Source organism: Lygodium microphyllum, chromosome 14, assembly GCF_053477565.2.
Source record: "Lygodium microphyllum isolate KBCC chromosome 14, Lygodium_microphyllum_v1.1.10, whole genome shotgun sequence".
In the NCBI taxonomy this organism is placed as follows: domain Eukaryota; kingdom Viridiplantae; phylum Streptophyta; class Polypodiopsida; order Schizaeales; family Lygodiaceae; genus Lygodium; species Lygodium microphyllum.
Genome location: NC_141148.1, coordinates 135,811,181 through 135,831,075, shown reverse-complemented (window position 1 = coordinate 135,831,075; position 19,895 = coordinate 135,811,181). Strand labels below are relative to the sequence as shown.

At 40.9% G+C, this 19,895-nt stretch overlaps 1 pseudogene; it reads left to right on the top strand.

The window, feature by feature from the left end:
- The first annotated feature begins 547 nt into the window (after positions 1–547).
- On the top strand, positions 548–3,053 carry LOC148026142 (geranylgeranyl transferase type-1 subunit beta pseudogene; annotated as a pseudogene).
- The last annotated feature ends 16,842 nt before the right edge of the window (positions 3,054–19,895 follow it).

Below are 19,895 nucleotides of genomic sequence, written 5' to 3'. Positions count from 1 at the left end.
ATAATTTCTCAAATGTACTTTTATCATTACTACATGATTTAACGACAAGCTTAAATGCATTCTTCCTATGGAGTTAACCGTGCTTAAAGCATTTCTTTTATGTGGAATTAAACTCGTGGAACTTGGGCTTGAGGGCTCGTGGGAATGTCCACGTGTATGCTCGGGGAAGAGACCTCCGCGCGTGCACCTTGCGACTTTGGCTTTGGAGCCATCGTAGATGTAGAGGATTTGGACTCCGGGGTTTGTCCTTGCCCCTTACGCGATCTCTAAATTCCCTCCAAGCTTTGACAAACAGCCTCAAAATCTGTTTACTTCTCCCTTACGTAGGAATACCCTTTTACAGGGTGTGGGTTTTAAGACCTCGGGAAAGCTCGTGGAAACGGGGCTTATGGGAGTCCAACCTTAGAAGATTCTCAAGAAGCTTTTGCTTCCACAGATTACGTGGGAGGAGGGATGTAATGATTGGAACGGGGAAAAGATTGACGACGAGGGGGGAGATTGAATTGATGATGGTGATCGTGGAGCTAAGGGTTGCAGCAGCGCTGCAATGGTGGCAACCCTACAATGCCGACAACATGCAGCAATTCTGGGCGTGGCGGCGTTCCACAGACAACACGGTAGCCTTTTTGTTTCCCTCTCCTCGTTTGTTTGTGCCTTCTGCCCACGCTTAAGGGTGGTTTTATAGTGCTAAGGGGGGGAGAGGTAGCCACATAAGTGGCTGGTGCATGCCTCCCCCCTCATGCTCCCACACACCACACTCCCTCTCTCCACTTAACTCACTCCTCCACACACTCCCTCTCCCCCTACCATGCATCGACTAAGGGGAGGGGTAATTAATAATTTTTTTTTCCTAAAGTTTACCCATTACTCAATTGCCCCTATTTTCCAAGAAGGGTGTTCTCACAAGGCTTTGCAGTCTTCAAGCTCGGCCTTAGTTTGCACACTACGGAGCCGGAATTTAACATGGTACGCGGAGGGAACACTTGGCCACCGACATTATTCGACGTGGGGGATTTTTTAATACTAATTTTGTGCAAGATGTGCGGGTTTTATAGTCAATTTAATATTTCGAGTGGAAATATTACATTCAACCAGAGATTTTGTTTGCCCCAGTTAAAGCAGCACCTTATCCCTCTCAAGATTGAACGATGCAAAAATGGCATTGTGAAGATCATGATCGTCCAAAGGAGGAAGAATGCAAGACCATTCTAGGCCCACACATTCACTACCACTGCCATCTTTGGGTTCCAATATTTCAGAATGGGACTGATGTGTCAGTTTTTTTATCTCACTCAAGATAACCTGTTCATGCACTGAATCTTGATAAGGATTGGCCATTTTTGGAACCTATAGATGAAACTGGTCACTTTCTTCCCGCATCTTATGCATTTTATATGTAGGATGAAGGCCACCCACTAATGGCAACAAAGATGAGGCGGAAAGTGTTTGATCATTGCTACTAAACTCATCTGCTGCATCACGATGCACATGTTGTAATAGCTGAAGAGACTTTCTTGCTAAAAGGATTGATTTGGCCATTTCAGATGTTCTTCTTTGGGTATCATCAACAAGCTTTGGAGACTTGAAATAACGCAGATGAAAACCTTGCTACCAGAATGTGGAGTCCTCAATTGCAATAGAACTATTGGCATAAAAGAACATCTCACCAAAAGTGTCATCAAGGATTCCCTCATGTAACCACATATCCAGGGATTCCAGTAAAGGTTGTATACTGCTAGCAAAAAGCATAAGTAAAGTGCCATAAACAGAGATTAGTCTTCACTTGAAGGAAGATCAACTTGAGTACCATGATCAGAGTGTGGCCACTTTTGCAAAACAAATGCAAGTAGCATAGGCAGCTCGGTTGTGGGATGGGTTCATTTCAAAACCTCTGTCCATGATGCTTATCTCGTCTGAAGCCACCTGCACCTGCTTCTAGAATTGCTTATTGAAGCTCAAGCTTTCTTGACTTTTGATCAGGTATAATAAAATTTAGGATAGTCTTGAGGCCTTGCATTATACCTCTTGAAGGTGATTTTGCAATTTGGCCCTAAGAAGAGCTGAATAAAAGTGCTACATTGGCTAATTCCATGTGGAGGGGATCAACCCTAGGAGGAAATCGTAGCTGTATGCAAAAGCAGATTCATTCTCCATGTATAGGACCCTACAGAGACATCAAACTACTGGCCAACACTGATTGCAGATGAAGTTGCAAGCAAAAAAAGAGACGTCTAGTGATAGAAGCAAAGTGTTTCTTCTCCATGTACAGGTCTGCTGGAAATTTAACAACAATAATATCCGCTTCTGTAGGGTGCTCATCTATCAGGGTTGAAGGCATCCATTGTTGTGAGATATAACGTGCTAAGACAGCTTGTTGCAAAGAATGATATGAATGAGTCTTCATTTTCTTCACCTGTAGCTTTTTGTGCCAACTTCACCACTGAGAGAGGTTGTTCAGGCACAATCTGTAGTAAGCTGATGGAAGCTTTACAACTGTCAATACAAGAGCAGAGACATATTTGTGTTTTGTTCATTGTGTTGTTGTTGTTTTGGCAATGCTCAATTATTGGTCTTGATTGGATTCTGAAAAGGCATTGAAATATATCTTAGAATGCCAGTCATATGGATGGGTTTAGTTTGTCACCTAGCTTGGAGTATCATGTACAAGTGGTGTTACATATTGTGTAGTTGCTGCTTTAAAGTTGATGGGATGTATGGTACCTGATCCAGTGTCTGGAATGTTGGCATGAACTATTTTGGATGTGAATGGCCTTATAAAATGAAACAGTCATAGCAAGAGGTTTCCAAGGAACGATAAACAAGTCATATGATACTTGCTATGCATTCTGGGTTGGGGGAGTACTCAATCTTCTTGGAGTTGGGCATCTCTAGGACACCAATGCATTGTGTGCCTTTTTATTAAGCTATCAAAGTGAGTTTGGCGGTTTAGCAATTATCCGAGGGAAGTACCAGATTTGCTGCATGCTTATTATGGCCTCTATGGGTTTAGCTTGCTTGGAGAACCAGGTTTGAAAATTTTATGTTGGAGCTAGGTATCTAAATTATAGCACCCCCCTCCGGAGATTACTATACTTCCATATCTATTTGGGTTGCATTAGAGACAAGGATCTCAAGCTGCTCAAATACTATTGCATACATTTTAGACTTTGAATGAAAAGATTATCATGTTTAGAGGAAGGACATGCTAATGGCTTCAATGATTCCAAGGAAGAGATGAACCAACTGGTACTAGAGGCATCAATGCTGATCTTAGTAGTTGACATACCTTATTGATGCAATTCACCTTGTGAAAGACAAGAATAGAAATAGAGAAGTTATGCAGCCTTGCTGATGCTCATCAAACAAGAAGATTTTGAAAGCAAGTTGACTACAATGGTAGCTGAGATCAATAGCTCCAGCTCTAGTGAACAAGGTTGGCTTCAAACATCAAACCTGGAGCTTTAATTGATCAGACAATCATTATGATGGAATACCTTTTGATCCAGGAGGTTAATGGATTTCTTAGGATCTCATTTAGACCAGCATCCATCTTTTTGGTAGACTCTTTGTCAAGATTGTGGGAGAGAAGGAAGGAGTCTCACTTGTAGCTTTCTTGCTTGCACAATGGGAGAATACACACAAAGGTGGAGGCTGAAAATCAGTTTTCCTCTCTTAGTTGTGGAAGCCAAAAGAACTCTAATACAAAGAAATAGAAGAACCCTATATATGGGTCTCAAACCAAACTCAACTAACTAAGGTGGCATACTAACTGAGCCACGAACTAGAGTAGATAAGGATAGCTATTATGTAGCTATTATTCATGGGCGGTGTACCAACCGCGTCTGCAACTGACAAGTCGGTGACATAAATACACAACGGTCACCCTGGTGTATCACGAGTGGAGCTCGATATCTCGACACTCCCCCTCGAGCTCAATCCCAATTCCTGCACACCAAGCAGGTCTCTGAACTTGCGCAGCTTCTCTGCGCCCAATGCCTTCGTGAATATGTCAGCTACCTGATCCTCTGTGCTGACATAAACTAGATCAATAAGACCTAGTAAAACCCTCTCTCGCACATAGTGATAATGCACCTCAATGTGCTTTGTTCTAGCATGATAGACTGGGTTATTTGCCAAGTGTATACTACTCATGTTGTCACAATAAATGACAACTGGACCATCTGTAGACTGATGCATATCATAAAGTAGCTTATGCAACCAAGATACCTCACATGCAGCCATTGCTGCACCCCTGTACTCAGCCTCTGTGCTCGACAAGGCAACTGTAGGCTGTTTCTTGCTACTCCAAGTGATTGCAGCACTCCCAAAAGAGAACACATATCCACTGGTAGATCGTCTATCAGAAATACTACCAGCCCAATCAGCATCAGTGTATCCATGCAACTGTATCTGAACCCCAGTCTCATAAAATAGTCCATACTGCAATGTGGACTTCACATACCTGAGTATGCGTCTAGCCGCATCCAAATGTGGTTTCCTTGGAGCCTGCATAAACTGGCTTACCAATCCAACAGCATAGCTCAAATCTGGCCTGGTAATAGTCATATAAATCAAACTTCCTACTATGCGTATGTACATAGTAGGGTCTTCTAGAAGCTCACCTGCATCTGTGCTCAGCTTCACATTCTGCTCCAAAGGAACTGAAATAGGCTTACAGCCTGTCATCCCATATTTGGACAGCATGTCCAATCCATACTGCCTCTGCAAGAGCTGTATCCCACTTGGTGATCTAATCACCTCAATGCCCAAGAAATAACGCAGCTCTCCCAAATCCTTCATCTCAAACTTCTGCTTCAATAGCATTTTCACATGAAGGATATCTTCATCATTGTCACCTGTCATAATCAAATCATCAACATAAATGACAAGTAGCATAATACCTTTTTCTGTTTTTCTCACATAAAGTGAGAAATCTGCCTTGGAAATCTGAAAGCCAATAGTGACAAGATACTGTCCTATCTTGTCAGACCATGCTCTAGGTGCTTGCTTCAAGCCATACAAGGCTTTCTTCAACCTGCAAACAAACTCAGGATGAACAGCATGCACATAACCTGGTGGCTGCTCCATATAGACCTCTTCTTGCAAATCACCATGCAAGAAGGCATTCTTTACATCCATCTGATGTAAAGACCATCCCTTTGATGCAGCCATAGCAATGACTGCTCTTACGGTTGCCATCCTTGCAACCGGACTGAATGTTTCTTCATAATCAATGCTATATGTTTGTGCATACCCCTTAACTACTAATCTTGCCTTGTATCTGTCCATAGAACCATCTGCATTGTGCTTCACCTTATAAACCCACTTACAGCCAATTGCATTTTTACCTTTAGGCAAAGGTACCAATTCCCATGTAGCATTTGCTTCCAAGGCATCCATTTCTTCATCCATGGCTTTCTCCCATTTTTCTTTTCCCATGGCTTCCTCAAAAGAAGTGGGTTCTGGTTCATGTATCACTTTGACCATATATGCATAGTGAATGGCTGTAAATCCATCATATTTCAGCCTATCCACAGGATACCTAGCTCTCGTAGACCTGCGCAAAGTAGGTTCACTCCCAGGTGCTCTCAAAACATCCCTAGTCTTTCTTACTCCAGGTGTAACAATAGAAGGAATACCCAACTCATCATCAATGCTCTGTTCTAAGCCACTGGATTCACCATCCACATAAGAGTGACCTGCATTCACATCAAACATGGGCTGATCAACCTTCTCTTTTCCTTTTCATGAAACCTGCATACCACTATCTGCATTGCTTTGAGAAGATTCTCCTGATCTCTATCTGCCTGTCCATGGCGAAGAATGTGAACCACTGCTAGAGGACGCTCCAGGTCCACTAATATTTTGTGACTGCTGCTGTGAATTCTGTGCAGTATTACCATTTTGTGCATCTACATCATCAATCACATTTACTGGTTTATACCAGCTACTCATCTCATCAAAAACAACATCTCTGCTCACTGTAAACTTACGAGTAGAAGGGTTATAGCATCTATACCCTTTTTGCTGCAGAGAGTAACCAATAAAGATGCACTTCTCAGCTTTTGGATCCAACTTGGATCTCAACTCATCTGGCACATGTACATAGGTAATGCAACCAAAAATTTTCAAATGAGAAATATCTGGTTTCCTACCAGTATACCTCTCCTCTGGAGTCATTCCATGTATTGCTGCAGTGATAGTCCTGTTCATTATGTAGACTGCTGTACCAACTGCTTTAGCCCAATAAAAATCTGGCAAGTCTTTTTCATTGAGCATGGCACGAGATACCTCTCCAATATGCCTGTTTTTCCTTTCTGCAATTCCATTTTGTTGTGGGGTATGACTGCATGAATATTGCTACTTTATGCCATGCTCCTGCAGGAACCTTGCAAACTCATTTGAGAGGTACTCTCCCCCTCCATCTGACCTTAGGCATTTTATTTGCAGGCCTGTTTCTTTTTCAACCATAGCTTTAAGAGTTTTGAAATGCCCAAAAACTTCACTTTTCTTTTTCATAAAATACACCCAAACTTTTCTGCTATAGTCATCAATAAAACTGACAAAATAATGACAGCCTCCAAGAGATGCAGCTTTAGTAGTCCACACATCAGAGTGGATTAATTCCAATGGCTTCTCACTCTCTTGAACATGTCTAGGAAATGGTTTCCTTGCCTGTTTTCCAAACTGACAGGCTTCACATACCTTATGCATTTCTGCAACCTTGAATTTGGGTAATCCTGCAACAATATTTTGAACCTGCATTGATTTAAGTCGTTGTACATTAACATGACCAATGCGTTTATGCCAGATATCAATATCTGCAACTACACCGGTCCCATGTGCAAACATTGCTACACTCAATTCAGGCATGTCTGCATCCAACGTAAACATTCTGCCCTTCTTCTTTCCTTTTGCTATCAAGCGACCTTTATTTTTCATATCCTCAACAAAGCATCCATGAGGATTAAATCTGACCTGCAAGCCCTGCTCAACCATTTGACCAACAGAAACCAGATTCTTGGTGATATTCGGGACATGAAATACATCTGACAGGTATTTCTTTTTCCCATCCTGCATAGACAAAGGGATTTTTCCAATTTGCACAATAGGATGTGTAATATCATCACCAGTCTCCACAAATCCTGGTTTTTCCATTTTCCTTGCATCTTCCATCCATTCTGCATGACCTGTCATGTGGTTTGATGCACCTGAGTCAACATACCACACTTTGTTGCTTTCTTCTACACTTGTCACAGAATTGTTCATGTGTTGCACCATAAACAAATGTTCATTTCTGTCATCACCCTGTCTACTAGAAGATGCATAATTTCCTTGTTGCAGTTTTCCATTCATGATGTCATTCTGCTTTTTATAGCAGTCTTTAGCCATATGACCCATTTTACCACAGTAGTAGCATTCAACATTACTGTTTGCATTTTGGCCTCTTTGCCATCCACCACGACCTCTTTGGCTCCCCCTACCTCTAGAGTTACCGCGTCCTCCTCCATAGGACTGGTTTTCTTGAGTTTGCTGCATATTCTGATTTCTATCACGGCCTCCTCTACCTCTGCATCTACCTCTTCCAGCATTTGAGTAGAAGACAGCTTCTTTTGAAGTTCCTCCTGAAGAAGATGCACCACCATTTCTCTGCTCCTCAGAAATTAGAAGAGCAATCAACTCCTCAAAATCAGAAAATCTTTCACGAACTGAAATGGATGTCCGAAACTGTGCATAATCCTTTCCTAGACCATTCAAGGTCACAGAAACTAAATCATCATCTTCCACTGGCGACCCAATGGAAGCAAGTGCATCTGCAATCTTCTTCACTTTCATGTGGTAGTCATTGATGCTCATACTTTCTCTTTGCACATTATGCAACTCTTGCTTGAGCTGCATTTTCCTGGCTTGCATATTTGTGCTATACATTTTTGACAAAGTATCCCATGCCTCCTTTGGCGTACTTGCATCCTGAATATGCACAATCATAGAGTCCGAAATACTGATAGATAGCCAGTACATAACTTTCCTGGCTCTCTCATGCCATGCTTTAAATGCCTGCATTTTCTGCTGATTGGGAACATTAGGAAGAACTGGTTCTTCTTCATTTCCTGCAACAAATTCCCAATATCCTTTTCCCATAAGGAAATTCGTCATTCTAAACTTCCATGCTTGGAAGTTGTTCTTGTCAAGCTTTTCAGTGACAATCTGTGAGAGAGAATCAGACGCCATTACAGAACACTACAAAAAATTCTGTCACTGCAAAGAACACAGGTTCAGCCTCACAAAGGCAAATCTGCAAAACTGACGAAAGTGGTATTTGACCACACAGTCACTTCCTAGTGACGATTTTGCATCAATAGGCAACATGGATGATTCTGTAACTCCCAATGTCTCTGCGCACAAGCATACGATGCAATTTCTACAGTAACTTTTCACCGACCTGTAGAACAGTGGCTGCACAGCATAAAACTGGGCCTTTTCCTGAGTGTGTGCAAAAAACTTCCGCCTCCAAAACAGGCCCCGAAATGGCCTCAAATCAAAAAAACAAGGTCGCCAAGGCCTAAAGCCCTTTCCCGCAGCATATACTGCCCTCTTGCTTCACCGCGAAGGGCGTCTCAACATGAGACAATGCACTCCTGCACTTTCCGGCTGTGCTACCTACAGAGATCTGCTCCCAAAACAGAAAATGAAAGCAACACTGCTCCTCTTACCAAAACACTGCGAGCTTGGCTTGCTTTCTTGAGCTCCTTACCACGAACAAGGCTCTGATACCATGTCAAGATTGTGAGAGAGAAGGAAGGAGTCTCACTTGTAGCTTTCTTGCTTGCACAATGGGAGAATACACACAAAGGTGGAGGCTGAAAATCAGTTTTCCTCTCTTAGTTGTGGAAGCCAAAAGAACTCTAATACAAAGAAATAGAAGAACCCTATATATGGGTCTCAAACCAAGCTCAACTAACTAAGGTGGCATACTAACTGAGCCACGAACTCGAGTAGATAAGGATAGCTGTTATGTAGCTATTATTCATGGGCGGTGTACCAACCGCGTCTGCAACTGACAAGTCGGTGACATAAATACACAACGGTCACCCTGGTGTATCACGAGTGGAGCTCGATATCTCGACACTATTTTGGCTAAAGATTGGTTATCTATGGCCATATTTTAGTGCAGGGAAGATTGCAAACAGCTCATTGTTTTACACTAGATTTTTCTCTGAACTTTGAATAGCCAAACCCAACCTACATAGGCTGAAAGAACTTACCAAGAGCTCCATTTTAATGTGTAGCATGCCTTGATCAGAGTCTCCTACAAAAAATTATGACAGATTTACTACAGTAGGGCCCTGTAGTAAACAGCTCCATTTTGATGTGTAGCATGCCTCGATTGGAGTCTCCTACAAAAAGTTATGATAGATTTACTACATGGGCCGAAAGCACTTACCAAGAGCTCCATTTTGATGTGTAGCATGCCTCGATCGGAGTCTCCTACAAAAAGTTATGATAGATTTACTATAGTAGGGCCTTGTAGTAAATAGCTTGGTGTCCACTGTCTGCAGCTCACATTTACTCAAGATACTTGGGTCAAATTTCATTTTCATAATTCCCCAATAAGTCCCATGTATCGTACATACCCCAATGACCCATCATACACAATAATATCTCTTCATTCATTTGTATATCCCTGTAATAATGTAGTAGAGTAGTACTCGGATCTGCTCCTGCCCAGTTATCATAAGTGCCCAAATTGTTTTTGAGGGCAAAAACCTTCGGGTGGGGATGGAATGTAAGAGGGTGGAATTTAATAATGGGGAAATACTAGCTACACTGGCTAGTATATAAGGTGTTAGGGACTTGATTTTTGGATCATCAAATTATAATACAAGTCTCTTTTCATCTTCATCTCCTTCTCCAAGCTCTCATGGCTTCTTTCTCTCTCTTTCTGTCTTTCTCTCTCCTTTTCTAGTCTTTATCTCTCCTCATCACTCTCTTTCTCTCTCTTACTATAGTCTCTCTCTCTCTTTTGCACCCTCTCTCTCTCCTATTCTTCTCTTTCTCTTGTCCTCTTCATGACAAAGACCAGTTCCAGCTTGCCCTTGAGAGTAGAGATTTGACTATGATGAAGACACCCTTTGGCCTTGTTTGAATGTGTACGCTTTCCCAAGGAGCTAGTAATTTGGTTGCCCACATGATGAATGGGATGAACAAGGTTCTATGAGATTTTATTCCTAAGTTTACTATGCCTTTCATTGATGATTTACCTATTAAGGGTTTGGAAGAAGAAAAAGATGATTCTTTAGATGACCATGGATGCAGATTCTTTGTGGCTTGACATATTAGAGATGTTGAGAAGATTCTTTACAGACTGGAGGAAGTGAATTTAACCTTGTCAGGGTTGAAGTCTATTTTTGGAGCCAGAGAAGTTTTGATTGTTGGACATATGTGTGGGTATTATGCCAAGAAGCCTTCTCCTGCGAAGGTTGATGCCATAGAGAAGATTGCGGAGAGTTGCTCTTCTACTTTGGAGGTTCATAGGTTTCTTGGAGCTTGTGTGTTTTATATTATTTGGATTTCTCATTTTGCTCATATTGCAGATGATCTCTACCAAATTTTGAGAAAAGGGCAATGTTTTTCGTGGGAGATAAAACATATTAAAGCCATGCAAAAACTGAAGAAGTTATTGAGAGCTGCTTCGACTCTTCGAAAGGCACATTATGAGTGTGGGAGACCTATTGTTTTTACTGTTGATACTAGTCCTATCACCATTGGATGGGCTTTTGGCCAAGATGATGTAGATGAAAATAGGTATGCTATTCGGTTTGGGGCAAAAGTCCTAAATGATCAGCAACGAAGGTATCCACAAGTTAAAAGAGAGCTGTTGGGAGTTGTCACATGGGTTTCAAGATTAATAGAGAGTACTTCATTGGTGTTGCTGTGGTGATCGAGATTGATTGTTTGCCTCTTCTAGGTATGATCACGAGTTGTTTTACTCTAGATATTGCCATGATTAGGTGGATTGGATACATAAAATCCATGAATCCTGGGTTCATGCGCATAACAGGTAAAGACAACCCAGTAGCTTATATGCTTTCACAAGCAAGGTATGATGATATGGATTTTTCTTGCATTGATGATGGTGATCATGGGGCTGATCTTTCAGCTATGCATACTGATCATATTTGTCATGTGTCTGCTTTGGATAGCTTTGATGAGACTTTGTATACATGAGAGTATTTGTAGATTGGTCATTATTTGAGTACTATGTCTAGATAGGATTGGTCGTTATTTGAGTACTATGCTCAGATACCATATGGAAGAACTTTCCATATTGCTAAATCCTAACAATCAAGAGTTGTCATATGTCTTATAGGTCCATTCTTTGGCGATGTATTGTGAAATTACTAATTTCATGCTTAAAAAGAATCTGGATGCTGAGGATTCTCATAAAAAAGTATTGATTTCTAAAATATTTCAGCAAAAGGATTTGGCTGTTGCTGTTTATACACAACACAATTTGTGTTTACCAGGGTATTTTCATCAAGGGGTGAAATTCGCAGGTTGTAGCAATGAAGCCAGAATTCAAATAAAATATAAGATAGTTAAAAAGAAGGCTAGACCAGTTGCATGGCCACTACCTTTGGACAGTGACGAGATGATTAAGAGAGCCACTATGCAACCTCCTTTGCGAGATCCTACAGGTATCACACAAAAGTTTTCAGCTGAGACGTTGAAAGAGATGAAGATTGGAACCGAAGATTTTTTGCTTCCTGAAGAGGTAAGATGTTTTGAAGAGATGTTATGCAGACGTGAAAAAGCTTTTGATTTCTTTCCAGAGGAGATTTGTCAAGAATCGCGTGGTGGGGGGACTTGCTCAAGATGCTGCGCCGAACACACACAGAATGCACAAGGAGAAGCTCACTCAAGAGACAAGAAGAGAGATGGAGGCCAAAACGTTTTCTTGCTGGTTTCTTCTTCTTCTTCCACACTCTTTATAATGTACACAAAGTATAGATAAGATACAACATAAAGAAAAGTGGCCTACTAAGTCAAACAATGCATAACCGACTACACTAGTCGACTGGCGCTATAACTATGCTAGCTATAGATAGGTGTAACAACCTGAATATAATAAGTAATGAGTCAGTGGCCATGTGAGAGTCATAATGACCATCGACGTACTAAGTGTAGACATGTGGACCCATCTAACCAGGCGGTCCATCATCAATGTCTGTATGTGTTGAGCTTGTCATTTCAACACTCCCCCTCAAGCTCAACTGCATCTCTGCAACTCCAAGTAAGCTTCGAAACTTTTGAAGCTTCTCTGTACCCAATGCCTTTGTGAAGATGTCAGCTATCTGATCCTGTGTGCTGACATACACTAAGTCAATCTCACCTGCTAGTACCTTCTCTCTCACAAAGTGGTAGTGTACCTCAATATGTTTTGTCCTGGCATGGAACACAGGGTTCCTAGCCAACTGTATACTGCTCATGTTGTCACAATAAATGAAAACTGGACCTTTCACCTACACATCCAAATCAACCATTAGCTTTTTTAGCCATACTACCTCACATGCTGCAACAACAGCACCTCTATACTCAGCCTCTGTACTCGACAAAGCAATTGTAGATTGCTTTTTGCTGCTCCAAGCAACTGCTGCACTACCAAGAGAGAACATGTATCCGTTGGTAGATCTTCTATCAGACATACTACCAGCCTAATCTGCATATGTGTATCCAAACACCTGTACATCTATACCTGCCTCATAGAAAAGTCCGTAATATAATGTGGACTTCACATATCTCAATATGCGTCTAACTGCATCCAAATGTGGCTTTCTAGGTACTTGCATAAACTGACTCACAAGACCAACAGCGTATCTCAAGTTTGGCCTTGTAATGGTCATGTAGATCAAACTCCCCACTATCCTCCTGAACATAGTAGGGTCTTCTATCTCATCCCCAACATTAGTACTCAGCTTTACATTCTGCTCCAACGGGACTGAAAGTGGTTTGCATGCTGTCATACCATACTTGGACAACATATCCAAGCCATACTATCTTTGGGACATCCATATACCATCATCACTTCTGATCACCTCAATGCCAAGGAAGTACCTTAGCTCACCTAAATCCTTCATCTCAAACTTCTTCTTCAAAAAATCCTTGACTTCAGCAATCCCACTATCACCTGTAATAATCAAATCATCCACATAGATGACTATTATAACCAAACCTGCATCTCCCTTTCTCACATGAAGCATCAAAAACATAAAAGCCAATATTGACAAGATACTCTCTGATTTTGTCAGACCATGCTCTAGGTGCTTGCTTGAGCCCATAGAGCGCCTTCTTCAACCTGCACACATACGTGGGATGCTTTAAATCTTCATAACCTGCTGGTTGATCCATATACACTTCTTCCTACAAATCACCATGCAAGAAGGCATTCTTCACATCCATTTGCTGTGCAACCTCCAACCTTTGGCTGTTGCCAAAGCAATCACACATCTGACAGTTGCCATCCTAGCAACTGGACTGAAGGTTTCTTCATAATCTATGCCATATGTCTGGGCATAGCCTTTTGCAACCAGCCTAGCTTTGAACCTACTAATAGAACCATCTGCATTGTGCTTAATCTTATAAACCCACTTATATCCAATAGCTTTCTTGCCCTTCGGCAATGATACTAGATCCCAAGTCTTATTGGCCTCTAATGCAGCCATCTCCTCATCCATTGCTGCATCCCAATGAGCATGACCAACAGCCTCCTCAAAACATGTGGGCTCAACATCCTCAACTAGTTTCACCATATAAGCATAATGATGAGCTTCATAACCTTCAAAACCAAATCTTTTAACAGGGTATCTGACCCTACTAGATCTGCATACCACCGGATCACTCAATGGAGCCTTTACATTACTATGAGCTCTGTACACCTGGTGTCCTAACAGAAGGAATACCAAGCTCATCATCCAAGCTCTCTGAGCCACTGGAGTCTCCATCAAGAACTGCATCAATGCCATCTGACACTTTATTCTTTCCTTTGTCTTTACCTGTAGTGCTACTAGATGCGCCTGAAGATGTAGAGGTACTCGTTAGTCTCCCAGACCAAGGACTACCAGATGATGTCTCTGGTCCACTAAGAGTCCGTGATTCTTGCTTTTCATCTTGCACATGAGTGTCATGATCATCATCATCATCCAATGCATCACCACTAGATACATACCAACTACTCATTTAATCAAAGATGACATCCCTGCTCACTCTGAACTTACATGTGACAGGGTTATAACAATGATACCCTTTTTGCTCTAAAGAGTATCCAATAAAAACACATTTTTCTGCCTTTAGATCAAGCTTCTTCCATAGCTCATCTAGCACATGAACGTATGCAACACAGCCAAATACGTTCAAGTGCGATACATCAGGCTTCTTGCCAGTAAAGCATTCTTCAGGAGTCATCCCATGAACTGCAGCTGTGGGAGTTTTGTTCATAATATAAACAGCAGTATGAACAGCCTCAGAATAAAAATGCTTAGGCATATTCTTTTCAGCCATCAAGGCGCATGTAACTTCTGCAATATGCCTGTTTTTCCTTTCTACAATCCATTTTTCTATGGGGTATATCTGCATGTGAATTGTCTCTTTATCCCATGAGACCTCAGAAAATCACTAAACTCATTCGAGAGGTACTCTCCCCCTCCATCTGACCTCAAGCACTTTACTTTCAAGCTTGTTTCTCTTTCAACTGTAGCCTTGAAAGTTCTAAAGTGCTCAAATGCTTCACTCTTTTCCTTCATAAAATATACCCACAGCTTTCTAGAACAATCATCAATGAATGTGACAAAGTATGAATTGCCTCCAAGAGATACATTTTGTGTAGGGCCCCAAATGTCTGTATGCACAACATCAAGGATATTTCTGCTTACATCTCTGTCATGTGAAAAGGGTTGTCTTGCCTGCTTACCAAACTGACATGCTTTGCATACCTTATGAAATTCTACAACTCTAAATGTAGGCAAACATGTAACCAACCCTTTGGACTGCATTAATTTCAGCCTTTGTACATTTGCATGTCCAATGTGTTTGTGCCAAATTTCAATATCTACAACAACACATTTTCCTTTAGCATACATAGCAGCATTCATAGTAGGAATTCCAGCATCCAGAGTAAACATATGTCCAACTCTACTTCCCTTTGCTACCAACCTGCACTTGTCATTGAAGTCTTCTACAAAGTAGCCCTTTGCATTAAATGTGACTTGCTGCCCTTGCTCTACCATTTGGCCGACTGAGACCAAGTTCTTTGTAATAGATGGCACATGTAATACATTTGAAAGACTCTTTATCTTACCATCATGCAAGGACAAGGAAACTTTTCCAATGTGTGAAATTGGGTGGCATGAATCATCACCCGTCTGCACATAACCTGCATTTTGCAAATCCTGCATCTCTCCAAACCATTCGGCATGGCTAGTCATATGATTGGATGCACTTGAATCAACATACCAAACATCATCGTGTGTTCCCTTTCCTGTAACAGCATTCAACATATGCTGCATAACAAACATGCGTTCATTTTTGTCTTCATTCTGTCGTGAAGACGATGCATAGTTTCCTTGCTGCAACTTACCACTGCGAATATCATATTTCTTAGTATAACATTGGGCTGCAATATGACCTGTTTTGCCACAGTAGTGACACACAATACCAGAGTTGTTAGAACCTCTATTCTGTCATCCACCTCTTCCTCTAAAGCTCCTCTTGCCTCTAAAGTTACCACGACCTCCTGAAACCTGCATATCGCCAAATTACTGATTCAATCTGTTTTATTGGTTGTCACTACCATGTCCTGTACCACGGCCTCTTGAAGAGAACCTACCACGTCCCCTTCCTGAACTGGAGTAGAAAGCTTGGACCTGTTCACCACTTCTTTCAGATGTCTCACTCTGCATGTTGATCTCTTAAGTGATCATAAGGGAGACCAACTCATCGAAATCTGGAAATGGCTTTCTGACATATACAGAAGTTACAAAAGACTTCCAAGCCTTTTCATTGTTAAGTCCACCCAAGGTAGACGACACCAAATCATCATCATCAGGCATTGCATCAATCACTGCCAATGCATCTGCAATTCTCCTTACCTTCAGTGCATACTCATTGATAGACATCTTCCCTTTCTTCAATGTATTCAACTCTTGCTTGAGTTGAATCTTTCGTACCTTTGTATTTACGGAAAACATACTTTCAAGTATGGTCCAAGCTGCATATGAGTTCTCTGCATTTCTAATATGTCCCAGCATATTATTGTCAATTACTGCAGGCAGCCAATACATGACCTTCTTGTCTTTTGCATTCCATTCCTTCCGTGCCTTTGTCTCTTCTGCAGTTGGAGGATCACTCACCTCCGAGCTTATTGATTTCAGCCCCAACACTAAAGAGCAAATTATGAGAATGGATAGCCTATTATTCTCAACGTGGATACAAGCCCAATTGGCATTGGTTGGGTAGTGGGTTAGGACGATGCTGATGGAAATAGATATGCCATTTGGTTTGGAGTAAAGGTCCTCAATGAATGGAAATGGTGGTATTCTCAAGTCAAAAGAGAGCTTTGGGGTGTAGTGACAGCCCTTAAGTGTGATAGGGAGTATTTAAAGGTCTCATGTAGTGGTAGAGACTGATTGTCTACTTCTATTGGGGATGATAGAGGTAGACCTCTATTTTCCAATAGAGGTAGACTGATTGTCTACCTTTATTGAGCATGAAAGAAAATTGCTCAACTCCTGATATTGCCATGTTATGGTGGATTGCATATATAAAGTCACTTAACCCTTATTTTCAACATATTGCATGTAGAGAAAACCATGTGGCTAGCATGCTTTCATGAGAACGGTTTGAAGATGAAGAGCAGCTAATGGAATATGAAGAGGATGATATGATAGGTGCTGAAAATGAATTTATGATAGTAGGGAATGAGAATGTAGCTGTTGTTATTATAGGTATAACTGTTGTAATAGGAATTTTAGTAGTAAGAAAAGAGCTTACAACCATGGATAAGAGATGGGCAATAGAGAGAAAGCATAATCAATGCTATCCTTCAGAGAACACAATTTTTGGAAGAGCTGTATGAGGATGATTGGCTGAAAATAGGCCAATATATCAGCCTCATGACAAAGAAGGCTGAGTGGTTTGAATTTGAATTCAAAAGGATTAAAATAAAAGCTTATGGGGTTTTCTTAACAATGGAAGCATGCAAAGAAAAAGAGAGGAGCTCCAATACGTGTACTTGGAGATAGGGCTTCTCAAAAATAGGTGATGTAAGAGTTAGACATAGTCTAGGAGTTTGGGGCGCATTTGCCAAGATCAAAGAGAAGTATTGGTGGCAAAAAATGTATAAAATGTGAAGCATTATGTGGAATCATGCAGTGTCTGTTAGATGTATTCCATGGTAAAGCATAGAGATGGGTTGCAACTGACCTATCCATTGTCTATGAATTACAAATGGGTAGATTATTTGGTTACCATGCCTATAAGTTTATGGAATATGATACATCTTGTGCTTGCATGAGAAGACTTAACAATCAAGTGGAAGGTCGAGCTCTTATTACAAAGACTACTCAAGCAGTTTGCAAGTTCTTATTGGAAGAAGTCTTTTGTAGGTATGGTTGTGTTGGTAAAGTGATTGTTGATAGAGGAGAATTGGATGTGGATGAAGCTTGTGACTTCTTTTCATGATTGGGTATCAAGTTGGCTTTAACTTTAGTCTACAATCCGGAAGCAAATGGCAAAAGTGAAAGAGGACATCAGCCTATCATTAAGGCATTAGTGAAGTCATGCAAGGGCAAGATGAAAGAGTGGCCAAGAATGTTACATTTTGCTTTATGGGCTAATAGGACCATCATAGTGCAGTTATAGGGTATATGCCTACTCAATTAATGTATGGACAACAACCAATCATGCCTATTGAGGAGACTATTGCTACTTGGAGTGTTCTACCATTGGAAGAGGGTTTGAATAAAGAAGAGTTGCTGGTCCTACATATTAGCTAGTTAGAAAGAAGGCATGAAGGCATTGTGGAAGCCATGACAAAAGCTGAAGATTGCAAGGATTAAGAACAAGAAGAGGTTTGACAAGCGATAGAGACTTTGACCACAAGCTATACAAGAAGGGGACTTGGTGCAGGTTTATGACACTAGCTGGAAAATTAGCATACTGCCAGTTAGAAGATGGCAAAGCAATGGTTTGGTCCATATGTGGTAAAGTTTATTTTTAACAATGCTACCTATGCATTAAATGAGATGGATGGGACAACTCTAAGGATTCCAGTAGAGTTGGAAAACATATCAAGCTCTTTAAATGAAGGGAGTCTTCAATATATGAGTTGAAGGAGCTAGATATTGAACATGAACATGAGAATATGGAAGATGAAGAGGTAGAAGATAAAGACATTGACATGACAAAGGATATTTCTTCTAACATTGCAGATCCATGGGACTTTGGCATATGCTAGAGAATGTGGAGGTTAGAAGGGGGTGGATGTCATGCCGCTACGTGCATGTAGTGTGAAAAACTCTAGAGTGCAACTTTCTTATTGATCTAGAGAGCCAATGCCATATTAGTCATTAATGTTAGGGTCCCTTGTGTGGATGGTCCAAAAATATTAGATTTTTGGACAAGTTTAGCCAATTTTTGATCATTTAGATATTATCTATGATAAAAATCCAAAAATTGTAGACAAATTTTAGAATAGGATGACATGTAAAAAAAAGCATGTAGCTTTCAGCCATTTTGAGAGGATTTTATGTAAAAAGAAGGATTTGGGAAAATTGCACGACACACGATTACTATTTTTAGGCGGTGAACATCACTCCGAATTGGGAGATTAAGAAGTAGTGATTTGGCAGAATTCTAGCTAGGTATCCTAGTATTTTACTCTCCTTTTAGATCCAATGGAAGCTTCAAATTGGCAGTCTGAGGAGCATAGAGAAAGGTATTGTTTTATACATATTTTTGTCTACAAGTGATTTATCTTCTCATAATGCAGAAATAAATTGATAGCCTTCATCTCTGTGAGTATTCTTCTACATCTCCTATTTCTTTCAACCCCCTTCTCTTCCGCCTACTCCTCTCCTTGAATCTCCCTTCACCCTATTGTCTCTTATCCCCCGTGGTAGACTTTCAACCCCAAACGCTCTAACATCGTAAACTATAAGAAGGTCAATGTAGCCACCAAGAGATACAACTACCCATTACCATACACAAAGCGCATGCTAGAGAGAGTGAGAACAAAGGAATCTTACAACTTTTTGGATGGCTTCTCATGCTATAACCAAGTGCAAGTCCATCTGGATGATAGGTACAACATGGCATTTGCCACTAAATGGGGGGTGTTTGCCTACATAGTCATGCCATTTGGATGACTCACTAATGCTCAAATGTTGTCTTCTTCCAATGCCTTATATGTGCTATCTTTAAGAACATGCTCAAGAAATGGCTAGAAGTATTTGTTGATGATGTGTGCATCCACACCAATTGGGAAGAGCACTTGGAAAAGTTGTGAATAGTCTTTGAATGATATTGACAATACGATCTCTCAGGGAACCCCTTAAAGTGCCTCTTTTGGGTAAAAAGAATGGTTGTATTTTGGGGCACATTGTGTCCAGAAATAGAATAGCCACAGACTTCTCTAAAGTAAAGGTGATTATAGACCTCCCCCCTCCAACCAACTTCAAGGGAGTCAACATTTCTTAGGCCATACCAGATACTACCATCGACTTGTACTAAACTATGTGTTGATTGCTAGACCTTTATATAAGCTATTGATGTGATTGAGTGTCAACAAGCATATGAAAGGCTTAAATAGGCTCTAAATTTTTCTCCTATCTTAAGAGCCA